The sequence below is a fragment of the Macrobrachium rosenbergii genome, chromosome 8, assembly GCF_040412425.1.
Source record: "Macrobrachium rosenbergii isolate ZJJX-2024 chromosome 8, ASM4041242v1, whole genome shotgun sequence".
NCBI lineage: Eukaryota > Metazoa > Arthropoda > Malacostraca > Decapoda > Palaemonidae > Macrobrachium > Macrobrachium rosenbergii.
The window spans coordinates 18,763,705-18,791,332 of NC_089748.1; the positions used below are offsets into that span (position 1 = coordinate 18,763,705).

Sequence of the window (27,628 nt, forward strand, 5' to 3'; positions counted from 1 at the left end):
GGGCGGCCTCTAATTTTGAAACACCCGGTATGTATGTAAATAAGGTTAGAAGATCGACAGACAATGTGAATATCAAATAATTAATTTACTGATGTGTAAAAGTTTCAAATAATGTAGTTTTTTCCCCCTTTACCTAAATTAATTTTTGCGCACATTTTGGTCTTTCCTTTTATAGGGTTAACGAAAACTCAAATCATAGTTCCAACCGCAATAAAACTGCATCATCTCTTATACAACGTTGCCAGAAGGTAACAGGGAGAAACTTTTCCATGGAATCATTTCTGGGCGGTTGCTGTGTCTATTCAGTTCCTCGGTCGTCTCTCTTCCTCAATTTCCTCTTCCCTCCAGGGGGTGTGAAATTGGTTTGCTCCTTCTGCGACGACGTGCATCAGGTAAACGAGCCCTTTGATTCCTTTCTTTGTTTCCGCTCATGGGATTTAGTTTCTGTATGAAGAGTCAGGGGTTTATTAATATACATAACCTTAGATACATCTCCCGGCTACAAAATATTGGGCAACAATTTTGAAATGGCGTTGAATGAAAGTGAGAATAGTCAGCAGAGTCTTTGAGTCAGGAATCCGGTACTAACCAACGACACTTCTGAGTGTCAGAGACTCAAAGCGGGGAGTTCTTAACTTCATAAGAATAGAGTCTTTGTATGTTTATTTTTCGTTTGTTTTTATGTAATAACTGAACCGGTTGGTGACAGCACTAATTTGGCATCACTTTTACTATATCTAGTCTAGCTTCTATTGCCTTGTTCTTGTTATTGTTAGAGTAAATTCCTTTATGAACATGCTATTCTACTTTTCTTTCTCTATGTCTCTTTATTTCTTAAATTCATTATCTCCATTTGCATATGAAAGTATTTTCATCTCCCTCTTTTCCATTTTATCTGGAGTTTGTATCTGATTCTTTTTATTCCTCTCCTTTTTTCTGCTGTGTGTTGGATGTAAGGGATATCTCCTTTTACTTATGGAAAAGTCATTATCTAAAATTAACTTGTTACTATTTTTCTTCTTAATCTTTAACATTTGTAAAAATGTCTTGTGTTTTGAACATAAATTTATTCAGTAATGTTAGATTTTACTTTTTCTGTTTCCATTAATGAGAGTTGAGTCAAATACATTAGATGAATATCATTAACTGATATTCTCTCCTGTAATGCGGTTTGAAGAGTTTTTTCCTACTCCTCTGACATTTTGGTGGTTTAGATTACAATTGTTTCACTTTACTTTATATGTGGCAGTCGAATATTGTGAGTTTGTAAATGAACTTTTCTTGGAGACCCAACAACTGTTTAAGTTTTACTTGACTTTTCCATGTGAAAAGCAGTATTTTTTTCCTAAATGGGGTTAATAACAAGAGCAGTATATAGTACATAATATTAAAAAAGGAAAGAAGTGGAAAGTAGACTTACAGAAAGATACTTGAGTTAAGTATGTTTTACATGACGTGCAATTCTTAAAACAAAGAAGGCATGTTGATTTTATTGTGGTATGTTTTCTAGAGAGGTCTGAGGGAGGGGGAGACTTTGTGCATTGAGGTCTCCTGTTTTTTTCAGGTTTTACCTTATACTTTCCTTTAGCTCATATTTTGTATCAGAAAATAACATCTCAAGAGGATAATAGATAAGTCTGCGTAAATCTGATTGTAATGGTTAATGAAGCTGTTGTCCCTCTTGAAGGAAGCTGTGTTTGAAGATTTTGAAATAGGATGTAAGTTTAACAATTAAGAATAGTTTTTCGGCTTGAAAACTCACCCGCTTTGCTTTTTCCTGTTTCCACAACCGAGGTGAAAATTCATCAAAAGTTCTCTCTAAAGCAAATTATTTTACTGCGTGAATGTGTTTCCTGTAAACAATTGCAAGACACAGTGTTCAATGATTTTGTTTCCCATGAGAATTTTCAACTGGAGGTATTTTTGTTATTTCCCTTCAATCATAACACACCCGGAAAGCTTCAGATAGCATCGCCTGTTGTTGTGAAATAATAAACCATTTTGAATGGAGCTTTGCTCACATGACTTCTTCGGCCAGGTGGCGAAACCCAGGTGCCGAATTACAGAGGGGAAATGGTTGCTCTTTCGTAATTGGCAGTTACTCGCTGGAAACCATCGTGCTCAAGGAGGATTGAATAAAATGTTTTGCTTCTATGCCGATGTTGAATTTTTGGGCCTTTGAGCAATATTCTGTTTATCGGAGCTTACAGACGGTGTTAGTGATTAAGATATGTTTGTGTATACCTAAGGCAGTAAGTGGTTTTGTTCGTTCTATTTTTTCTCTAAATATTTGTTTTGCTAGTTAATTTTTTCTCTGGTGCGCAGTGATGAAATTTACAGATTGGTTCGGTTTTATTAGAAAAATTTCAATTCCTGCAAAACGATAAAAAAATTGCTATAAACCAAGAACGTGGGTTAGTTTCATGATGTGTAAAAATGTTCATTGATTCCACTTTATAATTCAGATTCTATGAAAAAAATACCCATTTATTTGGTCAACGATTTATTGATACACAATCTCAATCGTGGCAAACTTAAAAAAAAATGTTGAAACTTCAAAGAGGATCTTTGTTTTGAATTTAATCAAAATTAAACAGAGAACAAGAAATCATGAACGTTAACACGTTTACCAAATGATTTAATAAAGTGACTACGCAGCGAGTTGAATTATGATTCAAATAAATTGAAATATCTTGGAATGTTCCCAAATGTTTCATTTAAATCAGGCCATACATCAATAACCATTTTGCATCAGAAAAGGAAACACACACTTACTCATATATATAATTTATATATATATATATATATATATATATATATATATATATATTATATAATTTTAATTTAATTTACAGTTACAGGGAGTAAGAGAATGTACTGAATTTAAAGAAAAGTCGTGACATAAAAACATTGGCAGTCCTTAACATTAGAGTGGGTTTCCTTTTCTGATGTATGGCCTGACTTAATTGGAAACACACACACACACACACACACACACACATATATATATATACTCGTATATATATATATATACATACATACATACATATATATATATACATATATATATTACACCTAAGCAGAGCAGAGCATCTCTCTCCCCTTGATTCTTCCGTGCACTTAAATTGGTTTTCGTATCCTTTCCTTTGATTCTTCCATGTCAATTGGTTTTCGTATCCTTTCCTTTTGATTTATATTGAAATATTGGATCTTCCACTTTCCATACTTCGTTCCCGAAACGGTTTTGGAGATAAAATTTCTCTTCCTTCTTTTTTTAAAGGTTGGGTGATCTTTACATATTAGTTTATAATATTATTATTATTATTATTATTATTATTATTATTATTATTATTATTATTATTATTATTATTATTATTATTATTATTATAGGTTTTACACTATCTTCAATATATATAATAATAATAATAATCATCATCATCCTCATCCTCATCCTCATCACCATCATGATCACCACCAACAACATCACCATCATCTTCATTATTATTATTATTATTATTATTATTATTATTATTATTATTATTATTATTATTATTACCTGGGTTAAAACCCTAATTTTTTTCGACTAAAATTTACACGAAACTTCCAGTAAACATGATGGCTCTCCTCAGGGTTTGTTTTGTTCATGTGAAATTTCCTTTTAAATTTGACAAGGTGGTTCCAGACATTTTCTTCAAACAAGTGAAGACATCATACGTGCACGAGAGTGCTGACTTCTACACTTTTCCACCACCGATGGGATGGAGGCTTCTGAAAGTGGTAAAGCGTTTTTTGTTTTGTTGTGGAAATGACTTTATATTAAGCTGATCCAATTCATGACATAACTTTGCCCTTTCCCAAAGTCATGTATTGCATTCGTACAGGAATCCCAGAAATATAGCTTCAGAATATGTTTATGTGAAAACGTATTTTCAAAGCAAAGGTTTTTTCATTAGTTGTTTTATTATACGAAGATCAGCGTTTAGAGCGGTAGAATTTTGAACGCTCTAAACGCTGATCTTCGTATAATAAAACAACTAATGAAAAAAACCTTTGCTTTGAAAATACGTTTTCACATAAACATATTCTGAAGCTATATTTCTGGGTTTCCTATAAGAACGTAATACATGACTTTGGGAAAGGGCAAAGTTATGTCATGAATTGGATCAGCTTAATATAAAGTCATTTCCACAATAAAACACAAAACGCTTTATCACTTTCAGAGGCCTCCATCCCATCGGTGGTGGAAAAGTGTAGACGTCAGCACTGTCGTGCACGTATGATGTCTTCACTTGTTTGAAGAAAATGTCTGAAACCACCATGTCAAATTTAAAAAAGAAATTTCACATGAACAAACAAACCCTTGGGTTGTTTTGGGGAGTATTTTAGAAATCTACCTATCTAACGCCTATATAAACAACCGCCCTATGTACCTGCACTGTAGTAGGTCAAACCTACGGCTTTTTGCCAGAGAGAAAATTTGTTTCAGAATTGTTTCTGGTAGAACTTCAAGGTAATTAGCAAACCTTGGCCAAAGCTTCATCGTTGCACTTTTTTTCGTTAATTTCATGAGCGAGGTCTCATGCAGTAACACGATTCAGCAATATTTTTGTTTGGCCACAATAAATATAAAATGTCTTCAAATTCAAATTGCATTATTTTTCAAGGTGAAGAGCTCACGACTGTCCCTTTAAAGACCGACATGGGTGACTTTGGCTTAATGCACTCAGTCATCGAGAGACATGGAATTTCTTTTGTATCTGCTGTACAAATATCTGTAAGATTCCGTTATTGGATTTAGAATAAAAATCAGTCTATCTCTGCCATGATGAATTTCAGCTGTGTCTGTAAACAGATGCTATATCTTGCTTATTTAGTAGTTATTTAACTAAATTCAGGCATTACATATTAATACTTTCAAGTAATTACGCACAAATAACTAAGTCGAAAACGGATCTTCATCTGACTAGCGTACCAGCCCTGACTTATGCACTCTGTCACAAATAGTTAACAACTGATTCTGACTCTGTTACACATATTTCTGTTGAATGCTGACTCTGTAATGAGGATAGAAATGAAACCATCTCCAGATGGCTAGCCAAAAATAGGCCACCAACGTCAAATAAACTGATCGGGAAGCAGACATTTTACTTACTATATAACATTTCCGTTTCCTTTTGTTGACTTCATATTGGTTTCCATCTTCGGGTGGCGCGGGATTAAGGTTACTTCGGACTTGTACAGTCATGCTCAGATCTGATGCGACACGATTCTTTTTGTATCGTCCAAAATTTCAGCCTCAACGTAACGTTGACAAGCAGTGTTAGTGTTTTTTTTTTCAGTGCCTTGCATGTCGACAGGCGTGCGAATTCACAGCAAGCACTATTTTCCCTATGGTTATATAAATATGATCCCTGTTATGCATTGGCATAATTCGTAACGTGTGATTTGAAGTGATTTTCTTTCCTTACATTGCTTCGCTCAATCACTGTGTGATAAGGTTAGCGGTACCGTCAATGACAGCGCGCTAACATGCTCTTCGGGCCGGTCCTGTTGCTAGGTAACCAACTGGTTCTTAGCCACTTAAAATAAGTCTAATCCTTCGAGCCAGCCCTAGGAGAGCTGTTAATCAGCTCAGTGGTCTGGTTAAACTAAGGTATACTTAACTGCGGATTCGGTTCTCTCAGAAGAAAGAATTTGTATGATAGTTTTCCTTCTTATGTAAATACTTTCGGTAGATGTGCGCTCAGATATTTTTCTCGCTTTTACTAAAGTAAAATGAGCATGAATGGCTTTCTCTACAGCGTATTCTATCCATATTTCCCGGTATCTGCAAACAATAAAGGAAAGATTTGATGAGCGAGAGGTGTTGGGACGACTTGCTGTCATTCCCTGTTTTTTTTTAATTTTTTTTATTTATTTATTTTTTTAAATTCTTGGATGTTACTCCCATCAAGGAAGACACATTGTCTGTGTTACAATCAGCAGTATGGATTCGGACGATCTTCGGCAAAAATGCTTAATCTAAGTACTAAAACAAGTTTATTGTATGGGATGACAGTTTTGTCGAGGCATGATAAATACAGTGGTATTTTAAATAGTTAACAATATTTGGTTGTTTGTAACAGCATAAATGCTCTTTAAAGGTGTATATAAAGGGGTGTGCAATACTGTTATGACTGTGAAATTGATCTTTGAAATGAAGATAATGAATTGTAGGGATGTACTTTTCAGCTAGCGTGAGCAGAATGAATTCGTATGCTACGGAGAACTTAATTGTAAAGTACGAACTTTTGTAGAGATGTGTGTAGATGGATGTAAGTCATTTAAAAGCGAAATTATTATTTTATCTTGTTTGTTTTTACACCTAGGTGGGTTAATGATTAAGTATAGCTCTCATACTTCCAAAAGAAATATTTTGAAATATGATTGAGAAGCCGTATTGTCATTAGCATTCTTAGATGAGTCTGCTGTTTATCACCCCCATTGAGATGATATATATTTATATATATATATATATATATATATATATATATATATATATATATATATATATGTGTGTGTGTGTGTGTGTGTGTGTGTGTGTGTGTGTGTATATACACATATATACGGTATATAACTTTACTCTTGTAGATTTTGAAATGTTGATATAATAAATGTAATGCTGATAAAATACCATATCATTTGTTCTTGGTTACGAAAAACTCGACATTGCTGGAGTACCACAAGGCAGTTTTGTCCCCTTAAGTTGTATCTTTTCATTTTCATGAGTCACTTCCTCTTCTGTCATTCCCTCTCATCCCCTTGGCCATTCAGACCGTGTAAAATTGATTTCTCTCTCCTGTGAAAGTACCCAGGTGAAGAGCAGTTTAATTTTATTCTGGCTCGGCGCCGATAAAGCACAGTTCTTCTTGCAGGGTTGCTGTAAGCATCCAGTTTCCTGGGGGATTTGCTGGGATATCCCGAGTCTTGCGGAAAGCGTCGTGAAGTGATCAATTGTGGGTTTTGGAAATCTCCCAGTGATGAGGAAGAGCGCCTCTCTGAGCACAAACTGGGGCTTGCGTTGGTTATTTCCAGATTTCGTTTAAGAAATTCTTTTTATTCATTTAATGTTGTAACTTATGGGATATTTCAAGTTTTACTGTTGTTTTTAAAATGGTGATGAATTTTAAAGAGTATAAAACAAATAACGTCTCTATTTTTGGGATGTTTCGCACGTTCCTGCGATAAAAATATCACCGCCATGAACTGGATTTAAAAGTCCTACAAAGAACTGTTTAGAGAAGTTAACTACTAAAGTGCACAGAGATTGATATAAGTAAAATGGAAGAAAGAAATTTGGATGCTTTACCTCACTTTCTAGAGTCATTCTCAAACTGTACAAAGATGGGGTTGGGAGGCTTGCAAATGAAAAAATAAAAAAAAATAATTTCAACAACGTGTATAACAACTTCAACGTTGGGAATTAAAATAAGTTTGAAACTATTTAACGAACAACCAAATAGAGTAGTAACGTACAGGAACAGTCAAATAAATTCATCATAGGAAACCAAAATAAACGTGAAACGTAAAAAATGCGAAGACCAAGACAATAAAATAAACGAAATTCAAAATATGTTCGAAGGAAAAGAAACACTGTCTCGATTCAGATATATGCGATTTTCTTAGGTCTGCTTAAAATTAGCTCTATTATCAACAATTCGTCATGAGAGTCTGCTTTGGAAAGTGTTCAGAGTAACTCAGACTAAAATTGATGGTACATTTTTTCTAATTCCTGTAAACCAGGAGCTTAATGAAGATGCTTTCCCAGCTGCTGTTGGGACTGACAGCTCTATTCTCGTCTACCAGGAAGATGAAATTTTATAATAATAAATTCTACCAAGTTCAAACTGTATTATTTTGGAAGAAGTGAACCGATGAACGGTTGAGAACATAGTAAATCTAGCAATTGATTTTTAAGTATAAAAAACATAGTTTGTAATTATTATAAACACCTAGGCTTATATATGTTTTAAGTATGTGCTTCGAAAACAAAGTTTTTATTCCTTTTCCTAAATTTCATTGCAAATATTAGAAACGTTCGGCAATTTTGGGTAAATTATGTTTGTGTGTGGACCAAAGGAATTAATTTTAGGTGTACATTTATGGGTAAAAGATTTCCTTACGACTCTGCAAACGAGAATTTGATTAAAGCCACTGTCTTAAAAGGAATATTTAAAAAATCAATTCCTTTATGAATATCCATAAAATTAGTTGATAGAAAAAAATGGATTTTTGTGGGAAAGACAGCAACGTTCAGTTAATATTTATTAAAACATGGCCTAACGTAATTGATTGTCACAAATGTATACGTTGGTTTTCGACAGATGTATAAATCATGTTTACTGTTGTCATTCCTTTCATAGATATCAAAATAGAACGTTTGTTATTTTATATTTTTCCAGTGTAAATTCTGTTTAAAAATACTATAAATTTAAGTCATTCTAAACTTAACATTTTGCTCTTTTTTTGTAAAATCATAAAAGTGTTATTCTCATATCGTTTGCTATTAGTGGTTTGAATTCGTGTGGACAATTTGATCCACTCGGATTGGTAATTGTCATGAACATTTAGTAACAGTTGCAGAGATTTGATTTCCCCTTGCAAGGCCTTCAGTTTGTTTTCTGTTTATTCCGAAAATAAAGTAGTCGTGTTCTCAAAATAGGCTTTTGGACACTCTGATTAATGCACTCGAATTTAGCGTTTACTTTATTGTATATTTTGTCCCTTGTAATTATTTGTCTTTACCATGAAAACTGTTTTACCACATTCCAGAAAAGGTAATGTCTGTTCCTGGGTAATGGCGGGCAAACTTCTTCAGCTGTTAAGACAGTTTCAGTATGGTTTGCATACGTCTTCCATACACGAGTTCATTCATACCAGAAACATGTGCCTTTTTGCAACAATTTCTTTGGAAATTATTGTTTTACAATAAGAAATCATTCCTACACGTATATCACTACCATTGTTACTATTGTAGGCGTCCTTTATACTACTACTACTACTACTACTACTACTAATAATAATAATAATAATAATAATAATAATAATAATAATAATAATAATAATAATAATAATAATAATAGTAAGTGTTAGATGTATGCTTGATCAACTTGATCAACAACTGACAATTGTGCAAACATGAATCCTTTAGAATTTCCACTGAAAATGGTATTCAATTAATGGCTCCACGTGATAGCAGTGTAACTTTAAAACCATTTGTATTAAATGATTCATTGCCGATCAGCACTGTCACTGCATGCCCGGCTGCGTTTTATGAACCCTCATTTGAATGGCTGTCAACTGAGATTAGAGCCTTTTTTTTTAATGACTAATGATTTCCTTTATTGCTTTCATGGAATGTTTTCTATACCTTTGGGGGCCTTTTTGTGGTCTCAGTTGTTATTTTATTAAATGGGATCAAGACTGTGTACTTCAGATAAATTACTATATACACGAATGGATTTCACTGGATATGATTAGAGTGCCTTCTGTCTCTGTTCGTGTTTCAAATATTCAAAATATTTCAGTGTGGTTTCATTTTGTCTTGCGTTGAGTACGTTGTAATATTTATGTCATATCTGGAATTTCTTAAATAGATAAACACGTGATTTCATTCAGATGTTAGATTTATTTCCTGGTAATTCCTCCCAGCGTGTTCCACTGCACCTATTTTGTGAATAGTTCAAGGTTCATTATTTCTTTAACAGTAGTGAGTTGCATATTTTGAGGTAACAGAGATGAGCTTTTAAGATCACCTACGGCCAAAATAGTTATTTTTAGAAGGAAAATGCATAAATCTTATATTTTATAACAAGAAACTTCATTAACATCGGGTTAACTGCAGGTATATACAGTATACTGTGTCACCACGCGTTTGTATTAGGAAAGAGCGGTAGTTTCAAGAACTCGCTGATTATAGTTATTTACTTCACCTAAAGCTCAATGAAGATTCAGTTAGGATATTCTTTTTGTTATTAATTCTGTTAAAGGATAAAATCATGTGTCCATACCATCTTGAATATCATTAACAAGACGAGCTAAATACACTTCAAGAAATTTGTAGTTTTAGCAGTAAAATGTTCACTATGCTTTTCTCCTCTATTTGCGTGGTGGTTGTGAAATTAGCTTTAGCTTCCTAACGGAAGCATCAAGAACATGCTGGGATTCCTCGTTCATTATTCTGCAGGTAAAGTATGATTCATCTTATACATTTCCCCAGCCTTTTAGTATTTATTCAATGAGACATCCTGAGGTCTCGGAAAATGACTGTAAAGCATCACAGGAGAAATTTTGTAGTATGGCGAAGCTTTCTTTGAATTGTGGGTCAAAATGGAAAATGTATATTCTCCTGTGTTTATCACTAACATCCTATTCATTTAATCGTTTGTTTTTATGATCTATGTAATATTACCAAAGGTAAAAATGATTTTATTGAAGTCAGTTGAGTTTGATGTCGATTAAACTAATTTGGTTTACTTTTCTCATGTCATGGGCGTAGCCAGTGGTGTGGGGGAACGAGAGCACAAAGGTCAGTTGTCCGTTAATAATTAATAAATAAAGGTATTATTTTTGCCTGGAATTATAAAAAATTTTCTCATTTTACGTGGAGTGACGATGACAGTGCATATATAACTGCATGTTATCCTCCCTTTAAGAGAATTTACTCTCATCAAATCTGAGGTTCATTTCTAGCCTTTAAAGTAATTTCTCATTGTCCTGAAGATTACTTCACACGCAATTACTCGTAAGAGCAGTTTTTGAAATTTAGAGTGATTTACCAATGGTCTGGCTAGTAGAAGATAATTTCCGTGCTCGGAATTGTATATTTTAACTATCGCCTTATCATCAGCCTATTATTATAACGTCTGTTTATCTCTTTGAAGGTGAAGATATGTGCATTGTTCGAATATAGAGAAATTCACGTGAAGCCGAATGGCAGTCAGACTTCCTACTTGCTCTGACAAACTCGCTCACAGAAACACAAAGTAAAAACAAAGTTATTAGGAAATACCTTTAAAGAATTCTCTCACTAACATATTGATTTGATTATCAGAATCCTTTAGGAAATAAATCGGGTCTTGAGGGCTTATAACTACTGCAGTGCATGCACTTGCATTATAGGGAGAAGCTTAAAATTACTGGAATGACGATAATGTTACAGCAAGGAATTTTTTCTTCATCAATCTATGTTGCTTTAGAATTAGGTAAAAATTGCAAACGCTCATAAAATACTTGACAAAATTCATAGACTGTAAATGATCACAGATGGGATTAGATGTAATGCAGTGTTCATCCTTCATGGTTTTGTTCGTATTTTCAGTTGCTTATGAAATAAGTCATAATTCTCAAAGTGACCAAGATGTCAACAATCCGTATGTTTATGTAGACGTCCGTAAGCAGTTGAAATAAAGGAAAATCTGTATAATTTACTGACAGTTCATAAAAAAGAGAGAAATACATCATGAACTGTGGCTATGTTATATCTAGTTCATATTGTTTTTTAGTTATATAACTATTTTTTGAAAGACACTCTAAAGTCAAAAAATTTCTGTGAACACTATGTTACGGTCTATGAAAATATATTGATCAAACCTGCAAGTAACGGTATATAATGATAACCTGTTGTGATCAGAAACAAATCGCCTATTAGTAAGCATTGATGCAACTTCATGTAACCATTTGAAAAGCCCCTCCAGTAATTTTTGCATGATCACGAACTGGTCCCTTATAAGCAGATAATTTTCTTAGGAAAATAAAGGAAAGAATATTTATTTGACAGTAATTGTAATAAATAGTTCAGCCAAGTTTAATCAGTAATTGTATAGACATAGAAATTGGTTCCCATTATCATTGAAAATGCTCAAGCAAATTCCCAGTTATTTCCACTGGGTTTATTTTAGTGAATATCTTATTGAAAAAATTTTTTCGAGTAAACTTGATATTTCTTAATTTTTAAGCACCTAAATTATTATCAAATTATCTGAGGATATCTGTTTTACGCACATATTAAGATTTTAATGTTTTTTACAATTAAAATTTACCTAGAATAAGAAAGACTATAATTTGAAAATTGAGTAATGATCTTTTTGAAAATTATAGCATAAAAAGAAAATTACCAACAGAATCTTGTAAAACTTTCAGAATGAATGGCCAAACTACATATACTCATTAAGTGAAAACTTGGTTGATGTCGAATAAGTAATAGAAAAATGATCCAACGCATCACCGTCAGTGGATTTAATTGAATCTTTGAAGCTGCCTTGCCAAGCACCTACAGCAAAATCCACCTAGCTTTGCAGCTAAGCCCCACCCACTACATGCCAGTGATTGGCTAGCTCTCGAAGTGGGAATGACGTCACACTAGTTAACAGTCCAAATGATTACCAGTATGGATTTGACTCCGCTCGGTAATGTTGAATTTCGTTCATGAATTTTGACACCACAGATTTGAGTTCCCGGAGTTGTGAAGTCTGCAGTTGATACCTCTGATAAAAGATATATTAAGTTATATATCATTATGAAGGTCTTGGATAATTTTGTCTGCATTTTGTACATTTTTTTATCATGCGCAGCCTAAATACACAAGCATCTTGCTTTTTTTTTTTAACTGCTGTTGGCCTACATAAGCAATCCCACTTAGACCACATTAATTGAAATGAAGCATAGACTAATGCAATCAGTTTCGATATTAGGGTATTAACTCTTAATAATCCTGCATACTTGATGTTAATTACGACCAAACCATCCAGAGCAAAACTTTCTTAGATAGAACGGGAAATTCAATGTCAAAACTCTACATAAAGATCATGAAATGGTGAATATTAAAAAGTGTAGTATTGATATCGAAATTTGCACAAGATTTAACAAAGGACTGACGTTGACTGGGAATTATTTTAACTCAGCCCATATCTTTATTGCAGGTTGACCTTGAACACAGTAGCTGTGAAGCTGTGTTCTCAATTTTTTGCAAATTGTTAGTACCCATTTTGTCCGTCAGTGCTGCAGTAATGCTCAAGTATAGGGCAATTAATTGCATGATTTTTTTACCTTGTCAATTATCTTCTATTATCAATTTGCTCAAACTTAACAGCACAAACACTTCAACATCATATGAGATTAGCATCTCACAATCTCTACGTTCATTTGGATGGATTTTGAATATTCCATCACAGTCCTTTTCTACACCATTTGAATTCATTGTTACTTTGCTTAAATTCATTTTCTTTGGACAAGGCCATATTCTAGTAAAGCTCTGAAGAATGATGCGCTTCAGGTTTCAAATTTGATTCAAAATAAACAAAGGTATAAATCAAAATGTATATTAAAGAAATTTCCCTTACCATAAGACTTAGTCGTCGTTGTCCCCTTCATCCGTCCCCCACCTCCCCTTGCTCCCCTCCCTCCTATTACGATCAGCCCAAACTAAAGTGAAGTGAAAATGTAAAGCTAAAAGGCAAAGGGTCCCAATATAAAAGCCAAGGGCACACGAATAAAAAAAAAGGAAAACGGAACACTCATCTTTATAAGCAGAAGGCAAGAATTATAAGAAACGGGTAGGGAAGATTTTTGACTCCACAAAAGGGAAGGATTGAAGGAGATGAAGACAAGGGACAGAACTGCAATGGAAAGATAATGCTGGAAGAACACAAAGATATGAATACGTGTAAAGAGAAAGATTCTGTGATAAGAGGAGAGAGGTTCTTGTATATTTAAAGGCAAATGAAAGAGAGCGGAAATGACAAGGATGAAAAATATGTTAGTAAAAGAATTATGAAGCGCTTGAGTAATTGAGCTTGCACGTTATCCAAGATAAAGAAGTCCAGCCGTCCTCAGTTAATATCTCTTTTAACGTCACTCAGTTTTTTCTTGCAAAGGTAAGAAACTTTAATGCGAATATCTCCTCGGCTTTAGAAAATATTTTTGGTTATATTTTCAACTTATTTTTCTCATACATATTAGAATCAAGTGATTAAGCAGCAAAATAAACGTTGTTTTAAAAAGCATGGATGTTTGAAATGAGGTCAACCAGTAGACAATATCTTTTGTCAGTCTTAATGGGAAAGTAAAGCCAAAGGAACTCAAGTCATCGTCTGAAGACTGCATGGGTGAAAAGGAAGTCATTTGACAGGACATGATAAATACCGCCAGTTTATTTTTTTTATTTAATGTGTTCGTTGATTTCCTATGGAAGAGTTCGTCAAGTCAGATAGAAAATAATTAAAACAGTAAATTTCTAATGAGAATTTAATGTTTAGCAAAAAATGGTAGTCATACTGAGCTGAAAGTACATCATACTCCACTTGAGAACGCACGTTGTTTGCACTATCTAGACTCAACAGAGCTGGGGATATAGCCCGTGTGTAATTTTTGTCTTTCAGTATAGTGTGTGTAATGACTGGCATGATATTAAAGAAATGTGCCTTTTAGCGTTTAAACTCGTAACATTTAATATTTCAAGATCTTAACCTGGGGTGCCAAACTGAAAACTTTTCGAGGACCAGTTCTTATTTGAGTTGTTGTGTCGAAGATCAACAAAGGTGCATAGCATTCATTCAGGACTTAAGTTTACAGCTTTACTTCATGACTTCTTTGAGTCAACAAAAATCCGTTATTTGATTTAGTCTTATCTCTGGTGCGTGAAATTCCTTTAGCGTAGTAAATAGTGACAATACCAGTAAAAATATGTTTATTTATATATGTTTTCTTATAGGATAGATTTTATTGTAGATTTTTGTGCGAGTTTTGAAATATAAGAGTTTAATTTTGTTGTGGCTGATGTTATGGAAATAGTGAACATGAACCATGAACCTAAGCCTGAACAAAGATGATGGATATTAGATTTGATGTACATCATTCCTCATTCGAAAGGTAGGCGTTTATTTTGCATAATTACAGTCATACTTAGGGATAACTGAAAGATTCATGATTGTTTCGCGTTAAAATATTGAGCTGCTCATGTGTCCAGATGCTAGCAGTAGCCTCTTTGGTTTCAAACGGGTTAGAGATTTTACTTACTAGTAATTACCCTATATTTTAGTTTTATTAGGAGTAAGGACAGTATGAATGGAATTATACCATTTATAGCTTTAAGGAAAGCTATGAATTTAATGTGCCTTAATTAAATATTTTCCTTCTTAAGTGTATATAAGTATATATAACTTAGTGTAGAGCATCACCTTTCATTAATCGTGCGCTTGTTGTTAAACCAACCGTCCATCACTTCCGTTTGCAACCCACTGAGCTCCTATTAGAATAAAACGACAGATATGTGATCGTTTTCAAGCTTATGTCAGTTAAACGACGGGTTAGCCGCTTTCCTTTTCATATTCGCTGTCAGCATTCATGTGTTATATTCGGGAGGAAAATCTTTATTCTCTTCCAAGAAAGCTTTCAGTGTGACCAATCTTTCTTCCTTTCAATTTCATATTTTCGTGCCGGCGAATTTGTTCCTTGATATTGTTTTCTATAACTTGAATTTTCAGCGTTCATTTTTAGCATTCACGTGGAATTGCAAAGAAGTACTTATTCTGCAGTAAGGTATGAACATTAATATTTTTCTGTGTCCCTCATATGGGGTTATCTTCCCATGGGAGTATTTTGGAAACTATATACGACATCACATTTACGTCTCCACGGCTGTTGAGATGAGCGGACTTAACCTAAGTCTATATTCTGTTTGCTTTGCCTTTCAAGCAGGTATAAGACGCATATATTACTTACCTCAAAGTTTTTTGTGGTGCCCATTTTCAATCTTATCCTTGGGAAAATTGTAAAACAAGCGTATCAAATCTGTATTGCAATTAAGCTGTCAAAGTTACTCCTCTCCTAAAGGTTTACTTCGTTCATGTTTGGAAGTTCTTCATTGATCCCCAAACTGGAGGCTTTTCTATTGTTTTCATGCACAGTGCTGCATTTAATTTTTGTCATTTTTCAAACCTTGCTGGTAACTGAAACATTGGAATGCTGTCAGTCTTGGCTCTTTTACAGTGTCTGCAAAAAAAAAAAAAGGTTTGCGTGTTTTCTCCAGTGAATACCTATTAATACAGAGTGACAGTCAGCTGTATCCACTTTCATTCTTTATATCTGTAAGCCAAACTCGTTGCAATAGTCTAAGCTCTTTGTATGTATTCAAATGGTTGTTATCTAGACGTTTTAAGGTTCAACTTCTTTAAAATCTATTTCATGAACCATTTTATAATATCCGGTCAAATTTTCCATCGGATGAAATAAAATAGTTTCATTTAGTCTTCTGCTAAAATGAATTATTGTTTTAAAAAATTGCATTTACATGCGTTGTTTTTTAGAGACTCGGGCCTACGTCTGACAACAACGAAGCAGAAAACAAAAGAACTAAGCTGGAAGCCGCTCCTCCATTTATGCCCAAGTTCAAAGGAACACTTCCATTACGCGGAGACACGTGATTAATTCTTGTTGAGGGAACTATTATATACACAGGCAAATGCATACATTTTTTTTTACCGTCAAAGAGAATTCCAATGCTAGGACGTATAAGACGTACATTACGATCCATTGGGTTTCAATGTGGAAAAATAAGAGTGTAATACGGAGTGGAAAATGGAATGGAAGATATTCGGTACATTCTTGATAGATTTTTAGGAGAGAGAATGAAAGAAAACGTAACATCTCGGTGAAATAATGAAAAAAAGTGGTGTCCATAATTATTAGAAAACTGTAAAGTTAAAAAGAGACATCTTGCCCATAACAGTCATTCTAAATACTATAGACACTTATGATACGATGGACACTTATGACAAGCACGCTGTTGGCCCAGCGTTCGACTCTCCGAGCGGCCAATGAAGAATTAGAGGAATTTATTTCTGGTGATAGAAATTCATTTCTCGTCATAATGTGGTTCGGATTCCACAGTAAGCTGCAGGTCCTGTTGCTAGATAACCAGTTGGTTCTTAGCCACGTAAAATAAATCTAATCCTTCGGGCAGCCCTAGGAGAGCTGTTATCCAGCTCAGTGGTCTGGTTAAACTAAGATATACTTACTTTATACTTATGACAGTGATGCTGATTAAAATTTCAGTTTTATGGTTTATAGCCTGTATCTTATCTTGCCTCTAGCACATCACTGATGCAAGGGGCCTCACTGAAATCGCTGTTGATATCTTTTGTCTTTGTATTCTTACTTTCCTGATGAGCTAGATTTTAATCATCTCATTAATGTTTGCTATATCCTGTATGCAATGAACTTATGTCCTAATTAATGGATCTGATGAATTCTACAAGTAAAGCTTTGCACTCATATTTCACATAATTGCTTCAGCTGTGTGTTTTTTATTTTAGCATGATATTCCGGACAGTGAAAGATTTTAAAATTAGATATGGTGATTGAATTATCACAGAGAGAGAGAGAGAGAGAGAGAGAGAGAGAGAGAGAGAGAGAGAGAGAGAGAGAGAGAGAGAGAGAGAGAGAGAGAGAAATAGGTCCCATAAAATAACTGAAAGAAGTCACTGATCAAATAAAAAGCCCAGATTAGATTTTGACAAGAAGGGAAACGAAAGACCAAGCACCAAAATTATGAGAGCAATATTCCAAATATAGACAGACGAAGGCAATATACAGCTTCAGAATTCACAACACTGACATAAAACCCCTGGAAATGGAAGCAGGTTTAAGCATCGGTGATGAACGCTTTTCTTTAATGAAATGAATTTTTCTTTCTTTTGTTCAATGTGTACAATTCTCTTTATATCTGCCAGACACTCTAGTACTCTCACTCGCACTCTTATTCTTTTTAGTTTATTTATAATTCTTTTCTTCATTATATTAAACAGAATTCGTGACAAACACCCTGCTCATATCAGCTCCCAGTTCTATTAACAGGACTGTCTTGCATTCATTTCACTCTGTCTCTTCATGTGATGAAATATTCTGGCATAATTTTTAATAATTTTTATTACAAAAATGCATAGCATTCAGGAAGTCATTTTACGACCTTAGCAATAATCCTAAGTGTTACAGATATGTAAAAAGGACAATGAAAAACTAACAGACATAACCAACAACTTAGCCTCCTTGGTGGAGGTAATAAAATGAGTTATGCTTAGCAGAAGGTATCACAGCCATTTATTTTGGATGTGGGAAACCGCAGTCAAATGTTCTCCATTCCATACTTTTACATGCCGTAAATTTTTAAATATCCCCTCAGTTAAACGAATATTTAGTAAGAAGAGCTAATAAAAAAAACCTTCAGCAAAAATACAATAGACCTAATTGGTAAGGAAATTGCTCTCCTTTAAGGGTGGGACTGGGTAACGTTTTCTCAATATCAGTTAAGGAGAACAAAAAATTATACAATTAAAACTACAGTACAGTTTGATTATCAAAGGTATAAACCGTTCCCATGACACTTTTGGCAAAGTTCTTTTAATACCTGGTATTACGATCTCGCCTCTCGAGATCGACAGGTTCTAAACGAAACAAGCAACTGGGCTGTAATGACTGACGAGAGGTGACAAGCAAAGGAGGGAGGAGCAGAACAAAACCAAAAAAGTTACCTTAAAATTAATTTATTACAAGTTAGTTATATACATATTTACAGTCGAGTCAGGTTCAATTTTAATATATACAAAATGAGTCAGTTACCAAAAATTACATAACTAAAAATGGCTCTGAAGGAAAATTTTACATCCAAAACGCATCAATATCAAAACTGAATAATTACATTAAAAAAAATGAGGCTGCAGCAAAATACAATCCAAGTAATTAAACTTCAAATAGATAATAGAATTAATTACTTAACAGCAGCAAAATACAAGTAATTTAAACTACAAATTAATAAACACTTCAGCAGCAAAATTAATTAATACAGGCAGCGTAATACATAAAAACAAACAAATACAAGAGCAGCAAAATTAAATACATCAAGCCTGAACAAAACGGGATCATTAAACAATCAGCACATTAGGGTTAAAATCAAGATAAACTCATGAAAAATAACATCACCAGACGAACTCAATAGAGCCGTCAAAACAGCCCCAAGCTGCTTTACAGGAACACTGCAGGACAACTCCGACAGAGTCGAAACGACAACCATCTCGTCCTCAAGCACAGTACTGACGTCCTCCTCCAGTACCGACGACCACGACAGAGCCGATACGGCAACCATCTCGTCCTCCAAGAAACATACTGACGTCCTCTTCCATCTACGACGACCATGACAGAGCCGACACGGCAACCATCTCGTCCACAAAAACTCGCCACTGCTCTGCTGCCAAGACCTGACTCGCAGGTGCGGATACCTGCTGCTGCTACTCCAGCTGGCTTGCTGCTACCCTCAACCTGACTCGTTGCTGCTACGAACCTGACTGGCGAAGTCTGACACCATCCACCATACGTCAACTTGCCACCAAGAAAAACAAACACAAAAAGAAGGCAACAACCCACTAAAGGAACAATCGGCAAACGATTGTTCCTAACACCTGGCAACTGTGTTTCCCAAGCAAATGAAGAACATATCCCAAACCGCTAATCCAAATGGTACAAAATTCTCGACAAGAGGGATATAAAGGTTATGACAAAGTCAGAAAAAAGATCCGTATTATTAACTCTCTAAATGCCCTGAATATAATGGAAACAAACAATTTTAAGCAAAGGTTGCTATAATGAACCATGAGTCAGGCCATATATACTATCTTTGATGCAAACTCTTCCCTGTCGTTCCTTCCCACCGCCGGAGGAAGTTTATCGAATACCATCGACTCCAAAGAATCCCAGACTTCCATTTCGCCCCTTCTCCATTAAATTGCCGTAAAGCCCCTCCGGGCAACAGACTTCTCTGGACCCTAAAGGTTGTCGTGGCGGGATTATTTACATAAGGTTCGGAAGACCTTCGCCTCGAGAGTCTCAAACCTAAAATCGTGGAGCAGGGTATTAAGTCGACAGTGTTTGATCCCCTAAAAGGCTTTTAAGAATCTGCGAAACGCATATACGATGGGTTTAGTTAAAGGACATTACTTATGCGTCTGATGGCGACGAATCGTTAAAATGGTTACGTTTGCAGCGGCTCTAAGTTTTAATCAGAATGTTATGCATAGAACGATACTGCAAGAGTTATGTGTTGTACAGTATGTGTGTATGAGCACTTACGTTTGTTGGTATCTGTGTGTTAATTTGTTTATTCACCGCATTTATTTTTATTTTAAGAGTAACATAGTTATTTTCATTGCTCCGAAACACAATGTAATGATATACGTAGTTGGTATTGGCTGACGAGACTGAAATCTGTCAAGTCTTACACTTGATTGTCATGGAAACGGTAATTAGTCTACAGTGTCCAAGAAGCGGCATTACTTCGGACAAATTTAGCTACGGTAACTTTCGTCGAAGAAAAATAAAGACAAACGTTCTTCTTACAAGTTCTGTTGTTAATCTTTATTACACCATGGCAATTTTATTGTTCAGGATACCACTTCCATAAAACCCATAAAAAAGCCATAATAATGGTGATCGCATAAACATGTGCTCTCGTAAACACCGTATGGTGATTAATCATGAAGATACAGGAACTCACCTGGTTCACGTAGATACTCTGAAGAAAATACAGTATTTCAAGAAATTATACCTGACAACTCACACAACTTACAAGAGCAACGGGAAACGACGATACTTACACGTGGCTAGTAGCGCAAAGGCGAAGTGTCTCTAAAACCACCGAACAGTGACGTAAATTACAATTGTAAATAGCTGAATCTATTTGTTTCCACATAACATAGGCCACAATAATGTCAACTGACAAGTTTTAGAAATATCCAAAATTGTTTACGTACTTGCAATAATTTCATGAAAACACCCAAGGAATTGGAACAATTCACCCTTGAGATGATCCATGCTCCGAGACAATTGTACCAAAGTATTAATAATAGAATATAGATAGGAAGAGCTTCCCTTACCCTTCTAACTAGTATCAAGGAACTATGAGCTAGAAACAAGCAGACCCAAAATACAATTTAATCAGGTAAGTAAGAACAGTAATGAATAAAAGCAAAAAAGGATTTGAAGATCAGATTGAGAGATCCAGATTTCCCTCTTCGTGACGCTGACTGTTTATTCCCTGATACGCTCTGCTGTCTTCAAAATTTTATTTTGACAGTGTCCATCATGAATATATGCTATAATAATGTTTCTATTTACAAACTGGTATACTATGTCAACAGATGACATCCTGGGCACGCAAAGACTGCCTAGTGATGCCGTAGAAATCAGCAACATCTTTTTTTATTTGAGTGTAAGGATTCAACACGCTCGATCAAACTTCACCGTTTCTCTTGGGAAAGCGCTCGAGTTTAGGGTAACCGAAAACAAATAGAGTCTTACACGAAAAAGATAGAAGATTTCAGCTACAATTTAGAACACCCAGAATATTTATTGTCACTTTTTTTTAGGCGAATCACATGACTGCGAGCATGGCTGATCCATATCCTTGTTAACTGATTACATCGCATTAAATAAAAGTTGCAGCCTGCACGTCCTGATTTTTTACAAGAGTCAAACATGCTGGCTGCCAACTGATGGTTGAAACCTAGTAAATTCAGCGCTTCCAAGAAATTCATGATACCCTTATGGTGTTTCTATGAAACTCAAGTGTAGAGTATCACATTATCGCGGATTTGCTAGTAACACTAATGCGATTACGTTATATTTGACGATCACACTATCACATGTCCATAGGTAAGCAGCCCAAACGTTAACATTATTGTTCAGATGATGTAATCTTCGGATTAATAAAATATTCTCTACATGACTCAATATATTAACAAAAACCTTTACATTATATTTTACTAGAAGATAAGGCAAGGGAGCAGCTCTTGTGGACCCAGAAAGATGAAACCTTGCTTATACATTCTTTACTTTGGTACTCATAAACGCGGGTCAGTGCCTCATTAAGCCTTGATCATTTTACATTCTTGTGCATAAACTATATATATATATATATATATATATATATATATATATATATATATATATATATATATATATATATATATATATATATATTATTTGATAGGAATAAAAGCATTGGTAACCTAAAAATAAAATTAACAACGTTTTGAGTTATGAAAATATTTATAACACTATGAAAAATGAAAGGAAGAGAATCTTCAATTAAAATGTTTTTGCGACTTTGTCAACTTTTGCGTATAAGTTTGGACAAGGTTTCTCTTTTGTTCCGGCGTTTTAAGGCTTTAAATAAATAGTGCTTTATGTAAGTTTTAAAGATTCTATTGACATATCTGTAAAACTGCAGGCTGTAATACTGTGCATTGGATATTATCATTCAAGCAGGTTACAATGAACGTTTGCCCGTAAACCTTTATATCTAACAGATTACAAGGGCAATTTCCCTCCTCATCAGAAAATAGCTAACGGAATGCAAGCCATGATCCCATGAAATCTACGAAATCGCCTTACCCAATTACCCAAATCCTGTGTTGTGTAGATGAGAACAGATTACAGTTCACTGGTCAAATTGCCCTGATGTTAGCACCTGTCAGGTCAAAGAATACCTTTGCCAGTGTAGGATGCCCTCTGTACTTTAGATTAAATTCTTGAATGTTGAGATTACTGTTATGATTTATTTTGCAGAGTATTATGAAATAATCAGGATATTTCTGTGACAAACGGTGATCACGGTGAGGGGAGTATGGATTACAGTACTTGCTTATCCTCTCCAGATCTTTATTACCACGTGCGTCTGCTTCAGCAGATTGCAGCAGCCTTCTCATGGAGAAAACATATTTACTTTGGTAATATTTGCATTTCATGCAGTCCATCACCATAGTAGATGGTCAAAGTAATCCAGTTATGATGTCGTTATTAGGTGGATTATTTGGTTCCCTGTTTTTTGTTATGTATTCAGGAATGTCGTTTTTCCTGCCATTTGATTTTTTTGGCCCGTATTTTTAGAAAAGTAGTTTACCAGTAGAGTTAATTAGTTCAATACATTCTCTGACTCTATTAGAGGATGATCCACATGCCAAAGAATGATAGTTTTCTTGGCAACATTCATTTTGAAATTATGCATATGAAAGGTTACTGATGGTGACAGATGTTCAATTTACTCTATATATATGTCGGTAAATCATTAATATTTTAAGCGGCAGTAGCAACATACTCTTTTGCATATTGATCATTTTCAATCATCTGTAATAAAGTATTTTCTTAATTTTATAGATATATGCATAAATGCTCGCATACGTATTCACAATGGTATACAGTGTGCGTGTGTGAAGGAATGCATTAAAACAATGTTCCTATATCCCGTATATCGTTATCATGTTAAATGTTTCCTTGCTTGTATAAGATTCCCAATGCTTTCCTAAACAGAATGCCTAGTGTAGTTAAAGGCTGTTTTAGTTGGTTAGTTTGATTATGTTTTAATATATTTGTCTAGTCTTACATTTTCGAGCATAGAATATAAGCAAGTAAATGAGCTGTGCTAGTGACATGCCCTGTCACACTCATTTTGAGTATGAACGTGTAAGATAATTACATCAGTGTAAATGCAAATGTATAGATATATTTTAGCCTGTGAGTGAGACTTTGCTTGGGAAGTATGTCACACTTCTCTGGTCGTTGTTATGAAATGTTCTAGTTTCCAGATGTCTTTCTTTACTTCTCACCATTTTTTTTTTTTCATCAGGTTTATTGAACATAAGAATTTGCATGAAATGTGAATGCTTGTGAATTTCTTCTGGATAGACATCAACTATGGAATTTGGATCTTGAAAAATCCTTAATTTGAAGGCCCTTTCTTTGTCTGTTTATTTATAAAGGTCTTCTCTGATGATATTTCAATCAAGCTCCTTTCGGTTCTTGTGTATTTATGATTATAACTTGAGTAAAAGTTCTCTCTTCAACGATATATGTTTGCCCGTTATGTAAAGTTTATTTCTATTTGTTCGTGTTCATACAGAAACCATGTTCATATTGTGTGTTACTGGATCTGTATTTAGTTTAAAATCTTATATTATATAATGAAAGTTCCGTTCATATGCTTTATATTTTAGCTGGTTGCCTTTCGTTAGGTTTATATTTATACTGTAACCGGATGTCGAACACCAAAGTTTTATTTTTGCTCGATTTATTGTATAAACCTTTGCAATTGACAGTTCTCATCAATAACTTTGTTTATACTTAGATCCTGTTAATGATTACATTTAGAACAATATATGTAAAAGGGTCTCCTTATAGGTTAATTTCTATACTGATATAAAAAGAAAAGAAATATTTAACTACATACTTCAACAAATATTTTATTGCTAACACAAATAATCTATGCAAAGCTCTCGGCGTTGCCTCTGAATGCACACTGATATTTAAACTGAAATTTTTAGATTAACATTTGTATCCACATTGATTGTTTGCCAAGTGCGTTGTTTTGATTTTGATTTTTCTGACTGGTTAGTAATGCTATCATTAAACAAAGTCTTTTTAGTTGAGTTTACTTGAAAAAGAATTTACCTATGTTATCATAGCAATTAATTTTTTTTTTTTTTTTTTTTTGTATTTACAGAAGTGACTGAGGTACATGATACGAATGGCATCTTCCTGGTGAGTATTTACATGATTAGTACCATTGCCTTCTAGCTATAAAAGTTACATTTGATTAATTTTTATTTTTTTATGTCTGTGATCAAATTTAGGGGAGTCACCTTGTTTATTTTCATTCTAGGATTTTGTTCTTTGTTTATGACATTACCTCTTGTCATCTCTCTCCTGAGTGTAGCCTAGATTTCTGAGGAACTCATTTCCTATCACCTGTTTATTCTTTTGGCGTCCGGATATGGAAGTTACGGCCTCACTGCGTAACTGAGTTATAGAGAGATACGTTCTGATCTCTCTCTCTCTCTCTCTCTCTCTCTCTCTCTCTCTCTCTCTCTCTCTCTCTCTCTCTCTCTCTCTTATTAACTTAAAACAAATATAATCAAAGACTTTTTGAATGACATCATCACGGATCCATGTTCTTCAAGAATAAAAAGTTGTATCAGAAAGTTCTATACAGACACTAACATTCCCTATAAACACCCCCAAATTATGAACAATGAAAATAAAACTTTCATGTGATACCCGATTCCGGTTCGGTAGGAGCCATTAACGATGGAATTCAATCATTTAACGTAGGTTTGCAGTAATCCACTCGACGCAGGCTTTCCTAAATGGGCTAGTATTTCATGGGATTACATTTTGCTGCCATTTACAACTTCATGAAAGTTGGAAGGATTGAAAATGGGGGATTTAATCTTTTTGTTGGTGGTAAATATTGAATGAAAGTGGAAAAGTATCATTATCTGATCATTTAATGAAATCCAGCAAATAGTGTAGAGCTTTCTGGAAAAGATATGAAAAGAGCATTTCGTCGGATGAGATCGTTTGTTTTGTATGGTGCGGACTGTAGGGAAATTGCTCTTTTTTGTCTTTCTTAAAGGGAAAATAGAGATTGGCAGTAAAGTTTATTTCTAGTTCTTTTTTAATAAGGAAAGAAAGCAAAGGGGATTTTGTATATTACTATGTCACATTTTATATTTTTAGCTACGGGTTGTGTAAATTATGAAAGGGTAGATTTGTAAGAGTCCTTTCGTTTTTTTTTTTTTTTTTTTTTTTTTTTTTTTTTTTACCTCCAATTCGATTTTTGGGAAATAAGTAGACAAAGTGATGCGGGAATTTCCGTTCTTGCAGTTAGTGAAGCCTGTTTTGTGAACATATAATAGGTCCTCTGAGTAACATTACAGATATACAGATTTTGTATTTTAGTTATGGCATCATGCTATGTACAAGCTCTTAATCCTTTTTATTTTTTTTATTTTTAACAAATGATGCTGGAAATTGCAGCTCAGTTGTTTGAGGGAACTCTGAGAGGATGTTGAGAAAATGGAAAACCGTTCAGTGCCTTTTGCTGATTAGACATACGTTATTACTCTATTCAATTACTCTTGTCCTTTAAGGCCAGTGGATAAGAGACCTTTTTAACGGCTGTTTGGCCCCATGACAATAAGGCATTTGTTTGTATAGATCTAGAGCTTTGCAGGATTCCTTATCTAAGGCTAGGACCTATAGACTAAGGTAAAAAAAATTTAAGGGTTAAAATTAATGCTGACGAAAAACTATCAGGCACTTCCGAACATGATTCTACGATGTCGGCTTCCCGGCTCACAGAACTAGAATATATATAATAATATATATAATAATATATAATAATAAAGTATGCCAACAAAGCCAGTAAACAGACGTATTGTTTATGTATGACTATTCTGTTTTACCCGGAAAATCATTACCAAGCTCTTAGGCGAACCATAGTGACACCCTGTTACTCTGCGAACTCGTCCAAGAAAGGGATTATAAAGGCTTTAAAACTGTCATATTAAATGCTTCTAGTGTGACAGCAGAATGGTAGAGACACACATTCCGATAAACTTTTTAGAAACAACTCAGTAAATGATCCCAACCAACCCCTTTGTTACAAATATCTCTGAGCCCTCACAGTGAAGAAAAATATAAAACTTCCTTAACGTTTTGGTCCCAACGAACTATCGTCTTCCCTCCCTCTGACTTCGCTTTCAAACAGCTTCTGCATAAAAAATTTGAGTTATAGATATATCTCATCCTGATCTGATTCGCTTTTATGCATGAGTCCTGTAGGGGGCTAGTGCTGTCTGTGCACCTCATGCGGTGCACTGTAGGCATTACTTAAGGCTCTTTGCAGCGTCCCTTCAGCCCCTAGCTGCAGCCCCTTTCATTCATTTTATTATACTCCATTCATATCCTCTCCCATCTTACTTCCCACCCTCTCCTAACAATTGATTCACAGTACAGCTGCGAGGTTTCCCTCCTGTTACACCTTTTAAACCGTGATTTTTACTGTCAGTTTTCACCGTTTCAGCGCTGAGAGTAAAAAAAAAAATCAACTTGGTTTGGTGATCTTTCCTCAGTGTGTGTGTGTCTAAATGTTTCATTTATCGTTGCATTTTCAATTTGTTTCATTTTTATATTCTTCACGATATATATATATATATATATATATATATATATATATATATATATATATATATATATATATATATATATATATATATATATATATATATGCATTTTTAATAGCTAAAGTGAAGGGGGTAATTCAAGTGAAATGGTACCGCAATGGGTAGGGAGTTGGAAAAATTAGCTGGTATGTTAGGCCCGGGAAAAAACTTCAGGTACTGCGTGCGTAGGTTCCAACTTTTTTCATGACTGATAGGTCAGTCGGTACCGTCTTGGCCTGTCATAGGGAGATCGAGGTTCGTTCCCGACGTGAGTCAGGAATTTATTTCTGTGAAACAGTGTTCGTGTGTTAATTTATATATATATATATATATATATATATATATATATATATATATATATATATATATATATATATATATATATATATATATATATATATTTACATATATGATATATATATTATATATATACATATAATTTATATATGTATATATTATATATATGTATGTATATAATGTTTATATTCATATGTGTGAGTGAATGTTTGTGTATATACTATGTTAAAATCGTTATATATGAT

The 27,628-nt window shown here is 34.3% G+C and overlaps 1 long non-coding RNA gene across 1 annotated transcript in view; it reads left to right on the top strand.

Moving 5' to 3' along the window:
- LOC136840625 (uncharacterized) overlaps nucleotides 1-24,887 on the top strand; it is a 72,366-nt gene extending 47,479 nt beyond the window's left edge. The window contains exon 3 of the long non-coding RNA XR_010853670.1: nucleotides 24,584-24,887. This is a non-coding gene — a long non-coding RNA (uncharacterized lncRNA). The remainder of the gene's footprint in view (nucleotides 1-24,583) is intronic.
- The last annotated feature ends 2,741 nt before the right edge of the window (nucleotides 24,888-27,628 follow it).